This window comes from Lepisma saccharinum, chromosome 28, assembly GCF_977018435.1.
Source record: "Lepisma saccharinum chromosome 28, izLepSacc3.1, whole genome shotgun sequence".
In the NCBI taxonomy this organism is placed as follows: Eukaryota; Metazoa; Arthropoda; class Insecta; order Zygentoma; family Lepismatidae; genus Lepisma; species Lepisma saccharinum.
The window spans coordinates 26386328-26395868 of record NC_139256.1 but is presented as its reverse complement, the minus strand read 5'-3'; the positions used below and the strand labels follow the sequence as shown (position 1 = coordinate 26395868).

The following is a 9541-nucleotide window of genomic DNA, read 5'->3' as shown; positions in this document are numbered from 1 at the left end:
ACTGCAATCCAATGAAATGTATTACTCGTGTAAATTACTTAATGGTTCTATAAAACTTTTATGTTCATGTAATAGTGCCCAAATTTATCTTGATATAAAATACATTCTAAAGGCCTCAATAACACAAGGACCAGAGAAAAATTCCAAGGAGACCTCAGATATGTTTCCGAGATGATGCAATTTCCCTTACGAAAATGATCATGCAAATTTGGTAACAAATATCCGTATGTCTTACAACATTCTTGTTAAACGCATATATATCAAGCATTTTTGTAAAATATATTTATTATCGATACAGATGTGAAATTACGTAAAATTGAATACATGCATGCATACGCTGGGTTTGAACTCACTCAAGGTCTTTCAATGCAGCTCATGATTTTACATCGGTATGGATGGGCGGGGCATTGTTTTCAGTAGTCTGAAGAATATCGTGTCCTTCACTTTACGTATAAAAGAACCTCTCCTTCCGACTAGTAGCATCATTCTACATCTGCAGTGTGTTGAACTGACTGACTAAGCAAATCCAACATGAAGATTCTGGTAAGTAATACTAAAATATCCAACTTTTGTGTTGCGAAATAGGCTATATCGTCCTAGGTGTACGTGTGGAGGAAAGACTACACACAACAACACAAGCTGAATAGGTGATACATAAATAATGCCTAAGGTAAATCTGCCATCGAATGTTCTGAGTTCGAACACCAGCCTTGACACGGAAGTTTCTGAGCATATATGTTTCTCATCAGTTTCATTTAATCATCATCCATCTTCGTCGTTACGATTAGCTTACAGGTACAGAAAAGTGGTGTTAACTCGCATCTCGTTATCTGTAAAAGGATTTGTAAAATATTGATACTTATAGTAGCTTCCTAAATCAGATCTCTCAGCACTTTGTAGGCAAGAAGCTGGGAGTATGTTTGTATTTTATAAAATTAAGATCTTATTTGCTTCAAATTGTCTAAAAAAAAGTCACACTATAGTGTAGAAGGCCTTAGAAAGATCGCTTCGCGGGCTTACAGCAGACAACAATATTGGGGTGTGTCTGCGAGAACCAATCAGGTCCGCGAATGATAGCCCGGTTGCCACAGCTAGCTCGCTGCACCCTTCTGGAAGGGTGAGTGACCTCTGCCTCTTGCTACCTCGGCCTGTTTGTTCGGCTGAGGAGCAGACGACACGAGAGTATCGGCAATAGTGTGCGAGCGAAGTCTGCTGTTACCCCGCGAAACGCTCTTTCTAAGGCCTCCTGCACTTTAGTTATAGGTTGCTGGACAAGTGTCACATAGCCAACCTAACTTCTCTTCTAAAATTTCTCTGCTAAAGAACGGATATATCAATTAATTATTATAATGAACAGAAAATAGTTTAATACAGTAGTATGAATTCACCTTCCTTCAGTTTGTGAAAATAACATGAATTCACTTTCTTTAGCGTGCAAAACACGAAAAATTGTCGTCCAGGTTGCAATTCACAGGTTGGTACCTAACCACCATTACTAGAAATGCGTCATTTACTTAATTAATCGTGTACGAATATAAAGTGTATTAGTAAGGCCGTAACAGTTGTTATAATTTTGAAAAGAGAAATACCTTCTTTACGTTCAGAAGTGTTCTCTTCTGCAACTTATGATGTAATTCTACCTTTGTTTTCATATGCCGATTTTTTATATTCTCTCCTAAGTTAATCGTGATTTTACTGCAGTACCGACAGCAGGCTAAAATATTATTAGAGTTCTAAATTCGTACTCAGAACGTGTATCTTGGTTTTACGTAACGGTGTACGAGTAATTCACGACTATCATTTGGATTTTCTTTGGAAAACGTATTAAATAATTTAAGTTTAATTTTAGTATTAATCTCATAGTACAATTAATTTTCCTCTTAGTAAGGCACAATATTCCTTTCAGAATATGGAGCGAGTCCTTTCTATATAAGAATTATCACTAATATTCCTAGTTTTCATATACGTACAATATATTTAGTACATGGGCCTCGCCGATGGAGTAGTACTAACGTCGACGCCTTGTGATCATAGGAATCCGGATTCGATAGACGTACATAATGATCCATATTCCACATTAAATTGCAGGACAAGTCCAAATTAGTTTAAGTGCGCACTTAAAACTCAAAACTCTTTAGTATATAATAATAGCGCTGATGTTATTAAGTATTCAGTTACTGGTAGCTTTTATAAGGAAATATTCTTTCAACCATACGTGTATTTTATTATCAGCTAATGAGCTTGTTATTTTCTTTCCAGCTCCTCCTCGCTCTCCTGATGGCCGTCGTCTTCGTGGCAGCCGAAGAAAGAGACAAGCGCCAGATCCTCCTGGGGAGTCCCCTTGTCGGTGGTGGCGCTGTTTGGTCTTCTTCCTGGGGATCCCCCGCTCTTCTCTCTTCTTCTCCTCTTCTTGGAAGGAGCGCTGTCTGGTCTTCCCCACTTCTCGTTTCCCAAGGCGCCGTGTGGGGTTAACTTATTGCAACGGCTCTCACCTCCACTTAGTATTATTCACGACAAATGGAAACAAACACTCAAGCTGTATTTACTACTTAATATTTATAAAAATACAAAAATATTTTATTAAAAATAAATAAATATTCACAAAACCTTTGATATAATTTCTTTGTACCTAATTTTAACTGGATATATAGCCTACCTGTGTGCATGTGAGTGTGTTTGTGTTTTGATATATTATAATGAACTCGTTCATTATTTCGAAAAATAATATGTTATTATTATTAGGACAATTGGTAAGTTCAAGGTTTTTTGATCATATTCTCTTAAAACCTGGTTCGATATTAAAATACACAGATTTGAACTCAGAATAGTTTTACATAATATTCTGTAAGAGCCGGCGTACAACAGCGTGCCGTCCTCCATGTCTTCGTCGCCTTGTACTCAAGGGATATCGGGTTCGATACCAGGGAGGCAGACAGTGGTTCGCACCACACTATAAATTGTTAGGTCGAATTCCGTTTAGCCAATCTAGTCATAATGTGGACTTAAAGCTTCATCTCAAATGGTACTAGCAGTTATTCATTTTTTTTTCCTTTTTGACTTGCGTAGTATCCACCTGATCACAACTATGTTTTCATAAATTTACGTTTGTAGATACAAAAAATGTTTATGTTAATAATATTTTTATTCAATTGAATGCATTTATACCAATAACATCTTGAAAATAATGCTACGGTATTGAAGAAAATATTATTTCAAACAAATCATCAAAATAGTAATTCAATATTTTCTAGATGTTTTGAAATTTTGATTATTTATTTTTATAATTTACCCTTCAATTTGGAGAGACATTTCTATATTTCAGGGTCGGATTTAAAATGTTTCAACCTGCAGATCAATGTAAAAATGTCGCTCCTGCAACACTTATTTATTATTTGAAGTAGGGTTACACTTAAGCTTACAGTATTTTTACACGGATTATCTTACTATAGAAACAGCTTTTTGCCCTACATGGATTAATTTGTTAAGCTATACAATTCTGCTAACTGTTTATAAATATATAAATATGGAAAAATATAAGTGTGCCTATATAATTCAGACACACAAGGAATAAAAATACACAAGGAATAATACACAAGGAATAAAAATACACAAGGAATAAAAACACACAAGAAATAGAAATTAAGTAAGTATATGTGAAGGAGGCAATGAGGCAAATGAGGCACAGTGTCAGTATTCGTAGATTAACATCTTAATTTGTTGTTTAAATTTGGCCAAATTTCTCTCCTTTTTCCAGGCTACAGGCAGTTGATTCCACGCCATACTTGCCAGAGATGACAGGGATTTTGATCCGTATCTTGCCTTGTTACATTTTGGTACTCGGATACTATTGGTGTTATTAGATCGCAGATTGGGATAATGCATGTTACTACATATTATTACCTTGCCGCTTAGTAAGTGGTTGTGTGTGTGAATTGCCTGATGAATTTTGAGTAGGAACGCATATTTTCGTCTGGATTCAAGCGTGGGTAGTTGCAGTTCTTCTCTGCTCGATCGTGAAGTCATGTGTGGTGTATTTTGTATACAACGAATTGCCAATTTTGCATTTTTTCTAATTTGTTGGTGTTATTTATGTTAATCCCGTAGAGTACAGAGGAACAATACTCAAGTAATGGCCTAATAAATGCTTTGTAGAACGCTAATTTGTGAGCAAGGTGCACATATTTGCAGACATATTGAAACTGTTTGATTCTAGGTGCTGCACGTGCACACATAATCTTCACATGTTGTGAAAAGGATAAATTCTTATCTAGGTACACACCCAGATATTTTAGACTCTCACTTGGTTTTATATTCGAATTACCTATTTTAATATTGTCAACTTGCGTGATGTTATTGTTTTCCGTGGATAATATTAATACTTGAGTCTTAGACTCGTTCACTTTCAACATGTTAGATTGATACCACTCAAGAACTTCGGGCATGCTTTTTTCAATATTTGCAATTACTTTTTCTAATTTGTTAGATGCGCAGTACAGAAGACAGTCGTCTGCGTATAGATACAAATCAAAGCCAAATTTCTTGCTTGCGATATCATTTACAAACATGTTAAAAAGTTTTGGGCCCAGAATTGATCCCTGAGGTACACCGAGAGATACATTCAGACCGTACGAAATCGAGTTGCCAACTTTTGTATCGATACTCCTATTGTGCAAATAGCTTTCGATCCAGTTGCACGCAGTAGCAGAAAAATTGAATTTCTGATATAATTTCTGTATTAATAACTTTGGTTGAACACTGTCAATGCTTTACTGATATCTAGCGAAATTATGCCGATGTATTGCTTTCCTTTACGATCTAATACATGCCGCCAGTTATGTAACAGTTCATGCAGGAGTAATTCTGTTGAGCGATTTTTCCTAAAAGCGAATTGTCTGTTAGTAATTAGGTTGTTACAATGTAAGTATTGTTCTAATTGTTTATCTATTACCTTTTCAAGAATCCTACTTAATGAGGAAGTTATCGATATAGGCCGATAATTATTTAATTGCGTTGGGGACCCCCCTTTAAATATAGGTGTGACCCTTGCGTGTTTTCAGCTGTTGGGAAAGATTTCGCTTTTTATGGATGAATTAATTATATCGGTGAGAGGTTCTGTAATCCATGGGGCGAGCAGATATAATATGCGATTACTTATTCCCTCGAAATCTGGACCCTTTCTGACATTAAGTTTTTGAAGGATTTTCAGTACGTCATCATGTGAGACGGGTGTAAAATTGAAGCTGGCTTCTCTAGATTGACTGGAGTTTTCAATTTGCTTGTTAGTTTCATTTTTCTTGAGCGTTAAATCATTTGTGAATATATTCGATATTGACTTTCCGACATTAGCAAAGTGGTAATTCAGGACATTCGACACCCTCGCAGCTTCGGTAATTATTTCATTATTGTGTTCAATAGATGTGATGGATTGGTTTTTATTGTCATTTCCCGTTATAAAACTAAAAATCTTGAATTTATTGTTGCCTGCATATTTACCAGAATAGATCTGTTGAAGGAGATAATTTCTTTTCGCATCTTTTACTGTTTTTGTTACGTAGTTCCTTAAGATCTTATATTGTTCCCACGTGTAATTATTATTATTATTATTTGAACTGCGTGCGCGCTTAAACATCCGGTTCTTGAGTGATATCAATCTAAGAAGACTACCAGTGATCCAGGGGCGCTTGTTGGCCCTAACGCGAAACGTTTTTATTGGCGCATAGACATCAAGAGCTTCGGTTATCAATGACTGCAAATATGTTACCTTATCGTTTATATCCGGCATCGTTGATGTTTTGTGAAATGGTAGATAGGAACAATGATCAACGAATTGCTGTTCAGGGAAATTTTTAAATGAACGCCTAGTTACTAGTATTCTAGGAGATCTTTGTGGCCTCAGATTAATTGTTGTGCATATCAGAAAGTGATCGCTTAAATCATGCATTGCCACAGCGGATTTAACATGCATTTCTCTCTTGTTTGTAAAAATGTGGTCTATGAGACTTTCACTTTTGTCGGTCACGCGTGTCGGCAGACGAACGAGCTGCTTGTACCCCGCTGATTCCATCGTGTCGAAAAATGCATTATCCCCTGCAGTAGGTTTCATGACGTCATGATTTGTATCTCCAACGAGAACCGAAGCGTGGCAAGCCGGAAGAGATTGCAAAATAGTTTCTAATTTTCCATTAAAAGTGACGCCGGCCTTGGGATGTCTATACACGCATCCGATAATTAAGGGTTTGTCGTTTTGTTTGAGTTTCAAAGACACCCACAATCCTTCAATGTCCACATCCGACCCAGAATAAATAAGTTCCGATATTACGTCGGTTTTTACGTAAACAATAATGCCGCCCCCTTGCTTAGAAGAGCCACGATCGAGCCTATACAGTTTGAACCCTTCAATTTCGACGTGCCGATCTGGAATAGAATCATCTAGCCAAGTCTCGGTGATTGCAACGTAAGTGAAATTAGTTATGTTTGAAGCTGCGATTTGATCTATTTTGTTCTTCAGCCGGTTAATATTGATGTGGCCCACCGTGATATTTTCTGTGTTATCTGGGATTGCGAGGTCCTCTACTTGCGGATACAAGTTTGCAAGGAATCTCCGGTTCGCCAGCTCAGGCAGTGCAACGCCACGGGGGGTGTCGGGTCATTGCCACGCGGGGAGGGAGGAAAGCTATTTACAGCCCCAGCATTGTGATCTCGAGCTTGGCCTCGGGGGGAAGGGAGAGAGTGGCCATTCTTGCAAATATCAGGGAACATCTTTCAGGGGTGTCCAACGAACTATCTGGAACTGACACAGCACAACATCGACCTTTTGCCTCCTTGCATTCAAATTAACAAACCTCATGATTAATAAAATGATTGGAAATAAGTGTGTATATATATAATATATGTGTAATGGAAATGAAGTTATTTATTTATTTATTACTAAACACAACAGGCGAATGCCCAATTACAGTGTTCTACATTTCTTATTTATCTTTACACTCAGTATATCAGATCTTTACCACCATGTACAATATATATAAGATACGGATATAATATATTATAAATTACATAAAATATGGAAATAAAATAAACAAGGATAAATCAAGGATAGAAGTTATTTACATTAAAGAAATATATTAATTATGTGTGTAATAAATGACCTGTAAATAATTGACACACTAGAAAGTACGTACATATATGTAATTGAGTATAAACTACGAAAGAAATATATATTTACAAATATTGCGTTTATGTTTACATTGTTGACATTTATTCTTCCATTCCTTGAATAACTTTTTTGAATGTCCCAATAGGCATGTGAAATATGTCTAATTTTGGTTCCCTTTCGGAACATCTGTTGTACAGTTCACACATTCTCCTGATAGGTGATTTATTTATAATGTTCGATCTTCTGTTACTACAGTAAAAGAGGCCCCCTTTGGATCGTGTCTTGGAGATAGGAACACGTATGTGTATTTGTTCTAGAAGATGTTGCACTTGAATATTATTGTTCATGATTTTGTATAAGAAACAGAGCAATTGCATCTTCCTTCTTTTGCTGAGAGAAGGCAGGTTGTGGTGTTTACAGAGGGAAGTGTATGATTCATATCGGGGATATATGCCTGTTTCTTTATAAGTGGCGTACCTTACGAATTTAGACTGCAGCATTTCTATTTTATGCGTGTACTTTTTGTCCTGAGGAGCCCATATTTCTGCTGCATATTCTACTTTGCTTCGGACTAAAGCGTTAAATATTATTTTCATTATTTCTTTGTTCATAAACTCTTTACTCATTCTAATTGCGTACCCTAGGTTCCTGTGTGCCTCATTTACGACCCTTTCAACATGTGTTGCAAATGTAAGTTTTGAATCAAATGTAACTCCTAGATCTCTCATCTCGTTAACCCTTTTAATTTTTGTGTTATTTATTTTGTAATCGAATTCAATTTGCTTTCTGTTGCGCGAGTATGTCATCGTGCAGCATTTTTCTATGTTCAGATTAAGATCATTTATTTCGCACCACTTTGTTACTGTATTGATTTCACTTTGTAAGGATTTGCAGTCATCAATATTACAAATAGTCTTACCGAATTTCAAGTCATCGGCGTATAAGAGTCTGAATGAGTCACACAGGTACTTTGGTAAGTCATTGATTAGAATTAAAAATAACAGAGGTCCGAGATTCGAACCCTGGGGGACTCCTGAGAAAACTGCGAACTCTTCTGTTAAAATTCCATTATAAGATACGTTCTGCTTACGGTCTTTAAGATAAGAAGCAAAGAAATTTAGTGCTGGTTTGGAGAGGTCGTAACACGAGAGTTTACTCAACAAGATATCGTGGTTTACTCTATCGAAGGCTTTGGATATATCTGTATAGATGACATCTACTTGCTTTCTTTCTTCTAGATTAGTTGCTACGAAATGACTTAGGAGGGATAGGTTCGTAACAGTGGATCTACCCGGGACGAAGCCATGTTGGTTGGCAGATATTACTGGGGATATGTGTGACAACAATCTTTGATAAATAATACTTTCGAAAACTTTTGCGGGCGCAGACAATAAAGATATGGGCCTATGCTCTTCAATGTTACCGGTGCCACTATTTTTGGGTACGGGACGCACTGTAGATGTTTTCCATTTCCTGGGAAATACAGATGTGGTTAGGGAAAGATTGAATATTTTCATTAAGGGTAGGGCTAATAAGCTTGCACAACCTTTTAACACGTAGGGCGGAATGCCGTCAGGGCCACAAGATTTCTTTGGTTTTAACTTTTTTATTGCCTTTTCAACATCATCAATACTGATTGCGTTTAGTACAAATTCTTCGCCTACGTCTATCTTTTGGTGGTCTTCGATTAAATTGCAGTCGTAATTCGCGGGCGTGCTCTTATAGGTGGAAAGGAAATGCTGGACGAAGGCGTTCGCAATTGCCTCGTCATCGTCTAGTGTAGTGTCATTGTATTTGAGGGGCATGGACGTATTTTTCCTCCCTTTATTTTGAACGAAGGACCAAAAGTGTCTAAAATCGAGTTTTATATAATGTTCTGTTTCTGATATGTAATTCCTGTAAGCTTTTTCAATTTGCCTTTTGGTTATTTTGCGGAGAGTTTCAAACTGAGCACGATGAAAGTTGGTATTACCAATTCCACGTTTCCATTTCTTATGGTGGTGGGATTTGCTTTTAATGTTTTTAATTATGCCACTGGTGAACCAACTAGGATATCGTGATGTTATGGATTTCTTTTTGTACGGGACGGTAGCTTCGAAAACTTTATCCAGATTTTCGTAAAAGATATCAAGCGCGTCATTTACATTCTTTTGATTGGATATTTCTTCCCAGTTGATGGTAGCAATTTCACGGTACATTACTTCAAAGTTTGCTTTTTGGAAATTACGCATGCTGATTGTTCTCTCTTTATTTGCTTTAACATGTTTCGAAACAAAGAATTCGATGCTAAGTTGGGGGTGATGTTCATCCTCCGGTACTAACGTTTCAGTTTCTTTACAGACCGACACGTTTTGGATGTTAGTCAGAACTAAGTCTAGTGTTTTG

At 36.8% G+C, this 9541-nt stretch overlaps 1 long non-coding RNA gene across 1 annotated transcript; it reads left to right on the top strand.

Moving 5' to 3' along the window:
* The first annotated feature begins 490 nt into the window (after positions 1–490).
* On the top strand, positions 491–2530 carry LOC145980751 (uncharacterized). Its single transcript, XR_014440881.1, has 2 exons — positions 491–543; positions 2260–2530. It is a non-coding gene; the product is annotated as an uncharacterized LOC145980751 (long non-coding RNA).
* The last annotated feature ends 7011 nt before the right edge of the window (positions 2531–9541 follow it).